Source organism: Arvicanthis niloticus, chromosome 8 (assembly GCF_011762505.2).
Source record: "Arvicanthis niloticus isolate mArvNil1 chromosome 8, mArvNil1.pat.X, whole genome shotgun sequence".
Taxonomy (NCBI): Eukaryota; Metazoa; Chordata; class Mammalia; order Rodentia; family Muridae; genus Arvicanthis; species Arvicanthis niloticus.
In genome coordinates this window covers 78,151,834-78,166,624 of record NC_047665.1, presented here as the reverse complement: position 1 = coordinate 78,166,624, position 14,791 = coordinate 78,151,834, and the positions used below count along the sequence as shown (strand labels likewise).

General features: G+C 39.4%; 2 pseudogenes; both read right to left on the bottom strand.

The window, feature by feature from the left end:
* Positions 1 to 13,206: 13,206 nt before the first annotated feature.
* LOC117713424 (ATM interactor pseudogene) lies at positions 13,207 to 13,871 on the bottom strand (annotated as a pseudogene).
* Positions 13,872 to 13,875: 4 nt separating this feature from the next.
* LOC143443168 (ATM interactor pseudogene) lies at positions 13,876 to 14,500 on the bottom strand (annotated as a pseudogene).
* Between the last annotated feature and the right edge of the window lie 291 nt (positions 14,501 to 14,791).

The window sequence follows — 14,791 nt, the reverse complement described above, 5'->3', positions numbered from 1 at the left end:
CATTTGACTTTAACAACCTATTTTTTTCCCTGCCTTCTTCCTCTCCCAGATGGATTTTAAGGACTCCTAGTTGGTACTTCCCTAATGTAGTACAGGGATAACCTCATGTGCCAAGCACTCTTACTGTATGGGTTTTTGTTTTGTTTCTTTTTGGTTTCTCCTGGATGCGGGTTTCTTTCGACTTCTGGAAACTAACCACAGTTTCCTGTGTTTTTCCTTTCACTATACCTTAGTTTGTTCTTTTGTGTGTACAAACCAGGGTATGTGTGCATTTGTATGTGTGCATGTGTGTGCATGTGTGTGGTGGCCAGTGGTCAACATCAGCTGTTGTACCAGGGAAGCTGCCCATCATTTTTGAGAAAAAGTTTCTCAATGACTGTCCATGGAAACTCAAGGATCTATCTATTTTTTGCCTCAACAGGCCTGGAATTAGTAGTGAATGCCAGAATGACTAGCTTTTTGCACAGATGCCGAGAAACTTAGGCCTTTGTGCTTGCACAGTATGTACTTTATCAACTGAGCTGTTTCTCCCAACACTGTAGTCTGGTTTTTTTTGTTGTTGTTTGTTTGTTTTGTTTTGTTTTTTTGTTTGTTTGTTTTTTGTTTTTGTCACATTGTAGGATATACTGTGATGTTGAGCCTTTTACTTCACACTTTTAGCTGCCCTTAGGTCTTAATCATCCCGACTGGGTCACTCTTGGTATTTCTTTCTGGCCTCTAAGTCTAGTTCTCCTTCAGAGGTTTCGGATCAATTGTTACTTCTTTCCCACTCATTCCATATGCCTCATCTAATCCTCATGACCTCCTGTGTCTGTCCACAATTCACTGTGCCATACTCTTAACCATTATCTTCTACCTAGCTCTGTCTAGAGGTACATTTTTTCCTGTTACTTCAGACCTTATTCTCACTAAAGTAGCAATAAACTCTTCAATGAAAAATTGGATGAACCATTTATTAAATTATTAAGCATTTCAGGCACTTTAAATATATAGACAATAATAAGGTATACCTTCTATATCTCACAGCCAGAAATGAAAATTCTGCATTTTTCATAATATATAAAGTTGTTTAATGGGCTGTTTTGAAGTTGGCATTTATTCACTATGTGTCATTATTCTATGTGCTTTGAAAATTCAACGAAAGTTGGGTATGTTGATACATGCCTGTGATGATCCCAGCAACTGGTGAGATGTGGAGGTGGTGAGAGGAAGATCAGAAGTTCAAGATTATCCATGGTTACTTTTCTGTTGCTGTGATAAAAATCATAACCAAAAGCAACTTATAAAGTAATTCAGTTTGGCTAATGGTTCTAGAGGACTAAAAAATCATATTATCAGGGAAGGCATTGTGGCAGGAATAGGAAGCTGAGAGATTACACCTTGACTGCACATAAGATGGAGAGAAAGCACACTAGAAGTGGGGTGAAACTATGAACTCTAAGCCCTCACAAACTGACATTCTTCTTTCTTTCTTTTTTCTTTCTTTCTTTCCCATGGGCCCTCAGACTGGGATTTTTCCATGCCCAGAGTAGAGCTCTGTGGCTTCGCATAGCCCAGCATCTGCATGGCACTGCATGGAGTAAACTCAGTCCAATTCTGGCTCTTCTACCCTCTGAGCCATGGTTCCAGCTACCTGGGGCAGCAGACATGTGGTAGCCACAACTCAGCCCAACAGGACCCATGCCCACGCTCGAGCCACAGCCCCGCAGCAGGGGCTCTTTCTATCTCCTCACACCTTGCCAAGAAGTGGCATCTTACTAGTATGCAGTTTTCTTAGTGCCATGAATAGGATATAGCACCTTATTTCAGTTTGCATTTGCCACAGTATTGTTTATGAACTAATTTACAAGCTATTTCTCTGTAGTATGAAAGTCTTTATGTGTTACTTAAAACTTTCTCTTTTTTCTTTCACCTTCCTTTTCTCATTTCTTGTCCTCATTTTCCATCTTTTCATTTCTCTTTTCTCTCTCTCCCTTCCTCCCTTTTTCTTCACTCCTCTTTCCCTTTCTCTTCTTGCCTCCATCCCATTTTCTTACCTTTGTTTCTTTATTTCTCTCCACCATTCTCTTTGTTCTTTCTTTTGATTTAAAGTGTCTACATAGCCTAGGCTGGTGCTGAACCCACAATTCTTCTGCCCCAGTGATAGGATTAGTGACCAGCATCACTTTGTCTTACTAATCTTGCATTCTTTAAGTATATTATTGTTTTAATATATTTCTCTTTTTAAAATGCATGTCTGTGCTTGCTGCATAGATAAAGAGTACATGTTTTCAAGTCAAGTTTGCAAGGGCATCCTCACTAGAAGTTCTGAGTTTGTTCTCTGGCCCATGTTTGCTAGATGTTCTAAAATGAGACGATTTATTATTTCAGTTATTTCAGGAGTTAGAGACAAAACCTGCCCATCCTTGAAACAACTACTGATAAATTTAGGCATACCTTTCCTGTTTATTTCAATTTTCATCTGTTTTTGTTTGTTTGTGATGCATTTTTGTGTACCTTTTTTGTTGTTTAAACTAATGGACATAGGCTATTTTTTATTTTTGTTTGAGTGCATTTTTATTTATAAAGGCATTTTATCAGAGAAAAAAAGCTCATTCTTATTCTTATTCTGTAGTAGCAGGGCTTTGGAAGAAATACACAGAGCAAAATACATTGGTCTTTATTATTCCATTTATTCTTTTTAAATGTTAAAACGTCATTTATTTATTTACTTTATGCATGTCTAGGTACACTCTTGCCATAGCAAACTTGTAGAGATCAGAGGATAGCCATTGGCTGTCAATTTTTTCTGTCCACTGTGTGAGTTCCAGAGATGGAACATAGGTTATCAGGTTGGTAGCATGATCCTGGTTAAAGGAAGGTGTTGGAAGAAAGGGAGAAACAAGAGAGGGCAATAAGAAGAGAAAAAATATAAGTATGGTGTGTTTTTTCTCATCAGCAGAACTTAGGTTTGAATGTGCATATGGCATGAGAACAGAAGGACTACTTGGTGCAAGGATGTAGACAAGCAAGAGTATAAAGAGAAAAGGAGTGTATAAACAAAGTGAAATGATACACATGCACAATGTCATAAACTCACTTTTTAAAGCCTACTTAAAGAAAATAAAAAAGCACTATTCTGCTTCCCAGGGTCTGAAATACGTGTTTTTAGGATTAAAACATGTAAAAATATAAGATAAGAAAATTTGATGTTTACCTCTTGGATTATGTGACCAAGTTTGAAAAATATTACCACCCACCTTTTTTCCCTCCAAAATAAAGTATTTGCAAAACTGTCTAGTCAAGCTAGAAGTTTTTTTAAGACTGGAAAATTCAATGGGTTTAAAATATTTGTAAAGAAGCCAGATGTCGAAAGATTGTCTTCAAACCTTTGAATCTGTGGTAATGATATGTGGCAGAAATTGAGCAAGTCTTTCTTCAGCTGAGGGGCTCCTCTGTTAGACATTTCATTAGCTTGTCCCTGTGAGAAGTTAACTCACAGTTGCTGTGTTGACACAGTCTTCCTTCGTCTGGGAATGTGCATCTCAGCAATACGCTGAGCCGACTCCAGGGAGGTTGAGGAATTTTCTGCATCTCAAGTGCTTCCAGGAAAATTTTAGTGTTTGTTTTTAATTATAGCAAAAATAAAGAACTTAAGTAATTAGTGAGCGTCTGCAAGAGAATTGACTCTTCAACCGTCAGACATGAATTGTGTGGGGGTGCTGTGCTCTGGGGGCCCTGCTCATCACTGTCTAGTTATTTGTTACTGATTGATTTGGGGAGTGGAGGGGGGATCATTGCTTTTAGTTGTATTTTATCAGTCCACCAGGCTCCAGGAAGAGTTCCAATCCAATGCTCACACAGGTGATCCCGACTAAACTAAATATGTCACAAACTCAACCCAAAAGTCATGATTTCTGAGAAAGGAAAGAGAGGAGGGAGTTGGGGGTGTTGGTAGGGTTGGGGAGATGAGAGAAGGAATAATCAGAACACATCCTATTAATGTATAAAATGTTCAAATAACAACATTAATCAACAGGAGAGATTTTAAAAGAGTGTGTGTCATTAGTTGAAACAGAAGTACGATTTAATGACTGTGTAGCCAGTGTCTAGGTTTCCCAGTTATTATGTATGCTGAAACACGCCAGAGCAGTGGTTGCTTTCCTGTTTCAATTTGGGCATCAGGAAGTCTGAAAAAAAAAAAAAGCTGCCGAGTATGAGTGTCCCCTTCATCTCTACCACTCAGTGACTGGTGACCACTAATAGTGACCCATTGGAATCATAAGTGGAAATCAATAACCTCATTTTAGAGAAACATTGATTCTGGAGATGCCTCAGACCAGTTTTCCAGGCATCAAGGCAGAGTCTGAGTTACAGCTTTCTTCTGGGGTCACACGTGGGACCCTCTCTAGGTTTTCTCTACAGTTCCCTGCCAGCCACAGTCCCTTTGGGACACTTTGTTAATATATGTTACTCATTTTCCACAGGAACCCTTGCAGCCTGGTGACAGATCTGACTCTGTGATTGATAAGGGGTCTGCATTCAGCTGCTTTCTTTTGTGTGTGTGTGGGGGGGGGGGGGGGGCAAGGAAGTATGGTCATTCTGGGAAGGTCAGACTTTAGACTAAGAACCTTTGTGTTTCCTGAGGCTTCAGGAAGCTGTGGCAGTTTTACTTAGCAAGCAGTTCAGACTGGTTTCTGTGTGACTAAGTCACTCCTCTGTGTCCACATTTCCTAAGCTGTAGATGGTTTCTGCTTCTGACAGGGATGTGGGGGTTTCTGTCTGAAGGAGAGTAGTTACATTCTAAGCCTGCAACATTTTGACTAGGCATGGCCCAGTTAACCTCTGACCTTTTCAAGTTTATCAGGAAATAGACTTTAGTATTCTGAATGGTTAATGGTGGGTTGCAGTTATAATTACACATTGGCAAAATAGAGTCTATTAACAGGAAATGTGCATGAGAGCTGACCCACAGAAGCAGAAACAAACTTTTGTCTCACCTCCAGTTTTATTAGAGCTTCCCTTTCAGACAATAAAACTAAGCCTGCCCATTAAATCTTGTAGAAGGCTTTTGGGAAATACATTGTGGGTCCTATATTTTATTGTTTCATGAGACTATTCTGAGCATAGATGATCATAGGGGACCTTTCTCAGGAATGCTCAGCGGAGCCATTTGCATAAGATGTTTGTGCTGTTTAGAATAGTATGATGCAAATCTGAAGCAGAGCCATGACTGGATTGAACAGATCTAGTCCTTTTACTTTTTTGTTAAAGGTACAAATTTATTCCTTCCTTTCATTTTACAAAAAGATTTACTTTTATGTGTCTGTGCAGTTATGTGTGTGCATGTGTATCTGTGTATATTCCTATGCATGTGTATATGTGCCGGGAGCCAAGCCCAGGAGATTACCTGCTGTTTTAGAAAGTCTAGTCAGTACAAGGTTAAGAAAGGACATTCACAGGTCTCAGGTCCCAGGAACCTAAAGAACGTCTGGCATTTCCTTGGAGCTGATTATGACAGTGGGATGGTCTAGGGTGATAAGATTATGACAGTGGGAAGGTCTTAGACAGTAAGGATCCCATAGTAAGATAGCCCTAAGCAATGACCCTCGCCCAAACTTCCCGGTTTGCTGTGTCTTTATAACTTGCCCCCAAAATTAAAGTTTCAGAGCTTGATCAGAACCCAGACTTGCTCTCATTCTTTGTGTCTCTTGTCCTTTCATTCGTTCGCCCCCTTCCCTAAGGTCTCGTCGAATCCCCGCGGGCCGGGGCATATATGTGCACGTCTGTTCATGTGTGTACATGTATGCCTGGGTGTATGTGCCTGTGAGTCTCTCTGTGTATACAGGTGTGTATGCATCTGTCTGTGTATGATCTATGTGCCCTCATGCCTGTGGAGGCTAGAAGAGGCTGTATGAATCCCTGGAGCTGGAGTTACAGGTAGTTTTGAGCTTCCTGATATGTGTTCTGGGAACAGAACTGTAGTCCACTGAAATAATAAAAAGTGTTCTTACCTGCCGTATCTCCCGACCCCTTTTTTTTCTCTTTTTATTAAAACAAAGAACAGTGTCCCACAACATTAGCCCAGAATGGCATCAAACTCACCGTCATTCTCTAAATAACAGACTTACACTACCATGCTCAGACGGATCCAGTCTTGATGTGGTGGGTTTCTCTTCGAAGACTGTTTTCAATATGTGTGAGTGATAGAGTATGAAGTAGATATTAAAGTAAAAAAAAATGAATAAAAATGCAACTTGTATTATTGAGACTAAGAAAGGAAGAAAGAAAAAAGAAAGAAAGAAGGAAAAAAAGGAAGGAAGAAAAAAAGAAAGGAGGGAGGGAAGGGAGGAGGAAGGAAGGAGAGAATGAAGGAAGAAAGAAAAGAAGGAAGGGACCTTCTCTCAGAAATTCTACAGGACTCCTATGGGCATGTTTCTGACTCTGCTCTGTGACTGAAGTAGAAGCAAGGCCGTAAGCTTTCTCTCTTTGCTGTTTCATTTCTAAAATGAAAGTTAAAAACAAGCTTTCAAAAGAAGCACTTCATAAATATAAAGACAGAACATTGTACAATGTTTAAAAATCTTCCCTTCTATAATTAGAGACACTAATATGAACCTAATATGAACAGCAGAATCCCTTCCACTTGTCAGTTATGCTTCCAGGAAGTTGTTTTCCTTCCTTTCCCTCCCCCCAGAGCTTTCCTCTCCTTTTGGTTTGACCCACCTCTCTCTCAGGAAGGTTCTTAATATGTAGTCCAGGTTGAACCCCAACTCAAAGCCTTCCCCCAACCTCCTGAGGACTGGGGTCTCAACATACATCCCTGCTTTGCTTCTCCTGACTGATTTCTCATTCATGGAAGAAGCACAGTGTGTCAACTGGTTGCACTGTCTCAGAGAGGGTCAGATGATGAGCACACTCAGAAAGGCATTTGAGATCCATGGATTACATACCCCAAGGTAGTTTATATTAGTGGTAGAAACTGTAGCATTGCCCCATGGATGAGGCTCTTCATAGCCATATGCCTAACCTCGGATTTGTGTTCTTTTCCTCCACTGAAGGCTTCATTTTCCAGAACATCCAAGAAAGGTGGGGAAGTCTTCCTTCCTTCTTCCTTTTTTTCTGGAAGCTGAAATCTCACAAAGTAAGTTTGAGACTCCTCTACCTAATAGCAGGGCCAGCTGCATCCAGTGTTGATAGTCCCTGGACAGTCCTGGGTCACTCCTGCCCTTCCACAGGCCTGGCACTTCTGCTGGAGCATTCTAGCATAGCTTTTCATCTGACTGTCAGCTGAGATGCATGCTGATAACAAAGATAGGAATTGATAAGGCTTAATGCCTGCTGTGGCATTTTAAAAGGCCAGGAAGCCTTCAAGAGCTAAAGAAGTAGTGAGACATTAACAAGGATTAACTCTGTGTGTTTCCCTCTGAATATGCATATTTGTGAATTTGTGTATGACTATGTATTTCCATGTGCGTGTTTGTACATAAGTTTGTATATGTGTGTGTGCATGTGTACTCCTATTTGTTTTGTGTAGTGATGACTTATTTGTGTGTGTGTGTCTGTGTGTGTTATGTCTTGGGGGCTACTTCTAACCTGAGGCTAGACACCTTGTCATGAAACCCCCTCTTGCAATCCAGGCCATGAAAGTCCCAGTGAAACCCTTGCAGTCTGTGCTTTGTTTTGTCACACACTCAGGCCTTCATATCATCGTGTCCTTCCTTTACCACTGGCTCCAGAACAACAATGTTAATTCATCATGGATCTAAATGGATGAAACAGTGAGCCAAAATAAATCTTTCTTTGTGCACGATCATCTCCGATAGTCACAAGTGGTAGGAAGCTGCTTGACACAGTAGTGAAGATTACCCTTATTGACCGAAGAACATTTTGATTGCCTTTAAGTTTCACACGTACATGCACACACACATTCATCTTCTATAAAAATGTATATGTAGACTTGTGGTGACATAGTTTCTAACTATTAAATATATAAATAAAAAGTCACGAGATCTCTGAGTGGTACATTAGATCATGTTTAATTTTGTAAGAACCTGACAAATTGATGTACTGTTTTGTGTTCCCACCTGCTGTGACAAGAGCTGCTCTTGTTTCACACCCTGACCAGCATCAGTGATATAGGTGAGCTGAGTGATGGCCATGCAGGTAGGTGTGCTGTGCTCCTCAATGTTTTAACCCTCAATGATGTCAATGTGCTGAATTTCACCTTGTGGGGAGCAGTTAATAATCCTTGAGGGAAGCCCAGGCAGAAACTTAGAGATAGGAGCTGAAGCAGAGACCATGAAGAAATGCTACTTACTGGCTTGCTACCTTGGCTTGCTCAGTCACCTTTCTTATATAGTCCAGACCTACCTGTCCAGACATAGAACTATGCTCGGTGAGTTGGACCCTTCTACGTTAAGTGACAACTAAGAAAATCCCCTGCAGATGTGCCCTCAGCCCTGTTTCATGGAAGCTATTCCTCGGTTGAGCTTTTCTCTTCCCAGATTTGTCTAGGCTTGTGTCAGGTTGACAAAAACAATTGTTCCTGAGTGAGCATGTGCTCCATTTTCAGGCTCACAAAAGGGTAGGTGGGTAACACATACCTTGTTTAAGTTCAGAATAATACCTAGAGGAGCATAGTATCATTTATATTCTATGGATGAATACATTGGAAATTGGAAAGCTTCATTATGACAGCAAACCGTTCACAGGTGGCAGAGGCTGACTCAAACCCAGATCTGGATGACTTAGCACGTATCACTTCTTTACTAGGTCTTTTTGAAGATGAGCTCTCATCTACTGCAGGCTCTGCATGGAGGCAGCTGACAGCGATGGAGCCATGGCCACAAAGTCAGTAGGCAGCTTTTGGTTCTCCCCAAACTGACTGTAAGTAATGATGGGTATGAAGTCAATTTCTTTAAATAATTACACATGTTCTCTTTCACAAGATTAAATATTCCCATATAGTAGAACAAACAAGTGTTTCTTTTCTATTACCTTCTCTCTACCCACCTTTTCCTTCTGTAGCATTAGGGATAGAACCCAGAGCTTTGAATATGCTGGTTAATCACTCCACTACAGGACTCCATCTAAAGCCCTCTTCTTATATTGTTGATGTGTGTGTGTGTGTGTATACAGATCTCTCTCTCTCTCTCTCTCTCTCTCTCTATATATATATATATATATATATATATATATATATATAATATGCACATGGTATGGAAGACAGAGGTCAACCTTGAATGTCACTCCTCAAAACACCATCCAATTTACTTTTTTGAATAGTGTCTGTCTTAGTTTGTGTTTTGTTACTGTGAAAAAACACCATGACCAAGGCAACTCTTATAAAGAAAAACATTTAACTGGAGATGGATTATGCTTTCATGGGTTTAGTCCATTATCATCATTGCAGGAAGCATGGCAGTGTTCAGGCAAACATGATGTTAGAGGAGACAAGAGTTCTACATCTTTATGCACAGGCAGCAGAACAGGACTGTGTCCTGCAGGCAGCTAAGAGGTGACTATCTTCTGCATTGGGAAAAGCCTACCTACACAGTGATAAAATTCTTGTAGCATGGCCACACCTCCTCCAACATGGCCATACCTACTAATAGTGCTATTCTCTATGGCCAAGCATCTAAACACATGACTCTATCAGGGCCAAACCTATTCAAACGACCACACTGTCTCTCTCAGGTGTTACCCAGAAACCTCTGATTTGGCTAGGTAGGTTTGTCAGCAATCCACAAAGCTCTGCCTATCTCCAGATCATGCTGTGATGTAAGTTCTTACTCGTGTAAGATGGAACCTCCGAGTTCTTTTGATTTGGATTTCCCTGGTAACCAAAAGATGTTGAACATTTCTTTAAGTGCTTCTCAGCCATTAGAGATTCCTTTGTCAAGAATTCTGTTTAGATCTGTACCTCACCTTTTAATTAGGTTATTTGGTTTGTTAATGTCTAGTTTCTTGAGTTCTTTATGTATTTTGGATATCATCCCTCTATGAAGTTGAAGATCTTTTCTCATTATGTAAGGTGCCATTTGTTCTTTTGATGGTCTTCTTTGCTTTACAGAAGTTTTTCAGTTTCATAAGGTCCCATTTATTAATTGTTGATTTTAGTGGCTGAGTTGTTAGTGTTCCTTCAGAAAATTGTCTCTTGTGCCAATGTGTTTAAAGCTGTTCCCCATTTTCTCTTCTGTCAGGTTTTGTGTATCTAGTTTTATATTGAGTTCTTTGATCCACTTGGACTTGAGTTTTGTGCAGGGTGATAGATATGGATCTATTTGCATTCTTCTGCCTGCAGACACCCTGTTAGAGAAGCAACATTTGTTGAAAATGCTCTCTTTTATCCATTGTACAATTTTGGCTTCTTTGTCAAAAATCAAGCGTCTATAGGTATGTGGATTTACTTCTGGGTCTTAGGTTTAATTCCATTGATCAACCTGTCTGTTTTTATGTCAATACCATTTGGTTTTATTACTATTGCTCTGGGGTACATCTTGACATAAGGAATGGTGATAACCCAAGGGTTCTTTTATTGTACAGAATTATTTGAGCTATCTTTCCATTATTTTTTTTTTTCTATATAAAATTGAGAATTGTTCTCCCAAGATCTGTAAAGAATTGCGTTAAAATTTTGATGTTAATTGTGTTGAATCTATAGACTGCTTTTTGTAAGGGTTTTTTTTTTTTTTTTTCAAACATTTTTACTATGTTAATCCTACCAATCCATGAGCATGGAAGATCTTTGAATCTTCTGGGGTCTTTGATTTCTTTCTTCAAATACTTGAAGTTCATGTCATTTCACTTGCTTGGTTAGCATTATACCAAGATATTTTGTATTATTTGTGGCTATTGTGAAGGATGTTGTTTCCCCAATTTTTTGCTGAAGATACTTATCAGTTGTAGGAGTTTCCTGCTAGAATTTTGGAGGTCACGTAGGTATTCTATCATATCATCTGTGAATAATGATACTTTGACTTCTTCCTTTCCAGTTTGTATCCCCTTGGTCTCTTTCAGTTGTCTTACTGCTCAAGCTAAAACTTCAAATACTAAATTGAATAGATAAGAAGATAGTGGACAGCCTTGTCTTGTTTCTGAATTTAGACATAATTTAGAGGAATTGCTGTAAGTTTCTCTCCATTCAATTTGATATTGGCTAGTACCTTGCCGATATTGCCTTTACTCAGTTTAGGAATGTGCCTGCATACCTGATCTATCCAAGGCTTTTTGTCAAGAAAGGTTATTGGATTTTGTCAAAAGCTTTTTCAGCATCTAATGAGATGTTTGTGTGTTTTGTTTTCTTTCAGCTTGTTTACATGGTACATTACACTGATAGATTTTTGTACATTTGAACCATCTCTGCATTTCTGGGATGAAGACTACTTCATCATGGTGGATGATCCTATTGATATGTTCTTGAATTCAGTTTCTGACTATTTTATTGAGGATTTTTGTATCAATGTTCTTGAGAGAAATTGGTCTGAAATTCTCTTTCTTTGTCAAAACTCTGTGTGCTATAGGTGTCAGGGTGACTATGGCCTCATAAAATGAATTTGACAATGTTCCTTCTGTTTGTATTGCGTAGAATAGTTTTAGAAGTATTGGTATTAGCTCTTATTCCAAAGTCTGCTAGAGTTGTTAGGTAAAATCATCTGGCCCTAGGCTTTTTTTTTTTTTTTTTTTTTTTTTTTTTTAAGATTTTTAATAATTGCTTCTATTTCCTTAGGGTTTATAATTCTGTTTAGATGTTTATCTGATCTTGATTTAACTTTAGTAAGTGGCACCTATTGAGAAAATTGTCCATTTCTTTTAGATTTTTCAATTTATTGGAGTACAGGTTTTTGAAGTAAGACCTAATGATTCTTTGTATTTTCTTGGTGTCTATTGTTATATTCCCTTTTTCATTTCTGACTTTTAAATTTGGATATTCTCTCTTTGTCTTTTACTTAGTTTGGGTAAGTATTTGTTTAACTTACTGATTTTTTTCTCAAAGAACTAATGCTTGGTTTCACTGATTTTTTATATTTTTCTCTTTTTTCTACTTTATTATTTCAACCCTGAGTTTATTTCCTTCCATCTACTCCTCCTATATGTGGTTTTTGTTGTTGTTGTGGAGCTTTCAGGTCTGCCATTAAAAGTTGCTAATATCAAATCTCATTAATTTCATTATGAAGATACAAAGTTTTATGAACTTTCCTCTATCACTGCTTTTATTGTGCCCCATAAGTTTAATTATGTTGTGCATTCATTTTCATTGGATTCTAAAAAGTGGTTTCTTTATTTATTTTTTTCCTCTGACTCAGTAGTCATTGAATAGAAAGTTGTTCAGTGTCCATGAGTTTGTAGGCTTCTGTTGTTTCTGTAATTGGTTGAATTCCAGCTTTAATATATGGTGATCTGTGAAGATACAGGGGTTGTTTCAATGTTCTTATATCTGTTGAGACTTATTTTGTGACTGAGTATATAGTCAATTTTTGGGGAAAAGTCTGTGAAGTAATAAGAAGAAGGTATATTCTTTTGTTATTGGTGAAATGTTCTGTACTTAGTTAGGTCCATTTGAGTCATAAATCTGTTACTTTCATTATTTCTTTGTTTAGTTTCCGTCTGGATGACCTGTCCAGTGGTGAGAGTATAGTGTTGTAGTCTTCCAATAGTAATGTGTGGGGCTCAATTTGTGATTATACTTTAGCAATGTTTCCTTTACAATGTGAATGCCCTTAAATTTGGGGCACAAAGGTTCAGAATTGATATGTCATCTTGGTGGATTTTTCCTTTGATGAGTATGAAGTGCCCTCCTCCATCTCTTTTGATTACTTTTGGTTGAAAGTCTATTTTGTTAGATTAAAAAAAAAATGACTACACCAGCTTCCTTCTTGGGTCCATTTGCTTGGAAAATCTTTTTCCTACCCTTTACTCTGAAGTAATGTCTATCTTAGTTGTTGAGGTGTTTTGTTTATTTATTTGTTTTTGTATGCAGCAGGATGTTGAATCCTGTTTCTGCATCCACTCTGTTGGCTTGGGTGTTTTTATTGGAGTCCATTGATGTTGAGAGACATTAATGACCAATGATTTTTATTTTAGATCAACACTTTACACTTTACAATACTCACACTTGCACACCAATCTTGTGTTCATGAGTACAAAACACCAACAACTGCAGAGAATCTAAACAGCTGCCCCACTGACATCACCAGTTGGTGCCGCTCTCCTTGACCCCATGTTCTAAACCCAAAAGGAGGGAGGATGCCTGGCTCCACCTTCAGAAGCCGGAGACAGCATGCAGCTCTGTGCATGTCTGAGTTTCCACAGAGCTGAACCAGGACTGAATAGAAGGAAATCATCTATTGCTGTCTGAGTTTTGTTGCTGGTGAGAAACAAGTTCCCCAGGGGTTCAAAGCCAGAACTCATGATCTGTGTCTTGATGTCCAGAGACTCCAAGACCGGCTCAGTGCTCATGGAGCTGAGTTCACTCTCCTAGTCTGAGTCTGGATATTTGAGGCTGAGAGGAACTCTTCAATATCAAAATCAATCCCAGAATTCTGCGCTGAGCCTGATGGGAGCTGGGCATCAGGACCGGGGTTTGTCGGACAAGAGACTCTAGTTATCCAGTGTTTGAGCTAGAGATTACTCGACAAGATGTTTTCTAAGTCACTCAGTAGATCTATGGTTTGGATTTGATTATCTGTCATGTTTTGTGAAGGAAGCATGTTGTTCTAGGCATTGAAGTTTAACACGGGTGCAGACTTTTTGATGAATTGGCTTAATATCTTAGGATCACTCTGAGGTAACAGACCATGAGTTACTGTCTCTGCAACTAAACTGCTACTCATGGCGGTGTCAGTGGGAACACTGTATGATGAGTGGACGCTTTCAAAAATGTCCCCACACAGTGATCTTATGGCCAGTTTGGTAGATGTGAAGCTGCAGTGTGGTTCTGCTGGTGTAGGGACAGCCGCACATACACTGGAAGGTCTTGCTTCAATCCTCCTCGTGTCTTCTCAGGTCTCATTCGGTGCCTTAGGAATTATTGCATTTACTGCATCTGTGCTTCTTCTCTGCATGCGTTTTCATAAAATGTTGTTTAACCAGAGAAAATTAAGAAAATGGTCTGTCAGGGCCTCAAGGACATCCTTTGATTAGACAACAATAGAATTTCGGTACATTTTTCAAATCTTTTCTTATTGTTGAGTTTACTATGCCATCCTGCAGTCGGTGGCCCTTGACTAGGTACATGTTGAGCACTGGACTATTGGGCAGGATCTTGCCACAGTTGCACACATTGCACAGAATATTGGTGCGCACAACCCTGGACAGCTCACTTATAGATGGCTTGATCAGCTCCCAGGGTGGTGGCACCCGGGCTGCCGCTGAGCCCTAGCCAGTTGGGGTTGGCTGCCTTGCCATCGCTACCCCGACGGCCTCCATGGATTTGAGGTCCCCGCGTGCTCGCCAGCATGGTCGGGACTCCCGGGGCCAGACCTGCAAACTCAGCTGCCGCTGCCTCTGTGGCCTGCATCGTTACCTCACGGCTGCCAGACCGTGACCAATGAGTGTTAATCCCTGTTATTTTGATGTGGTTGATAGTGTGTATGTGTGCTTTTCTTCTTTTGATTTTGCTGCTTTGAAATTATTATTTATTTTCTGTGGGGTTTTTTTTGAGGGGGGAGTTAGTTAATCTCTTTGGATTAGAGTTTTCTTTCTAGTATTTTCTGTAGGGCTGAATTTTTGGATATATATTTTTTTTTTAAATTTAAAATTTGGTTTTATCATGGGACATCTAGTTTTCTCCATCTATGGTGATTGAAAG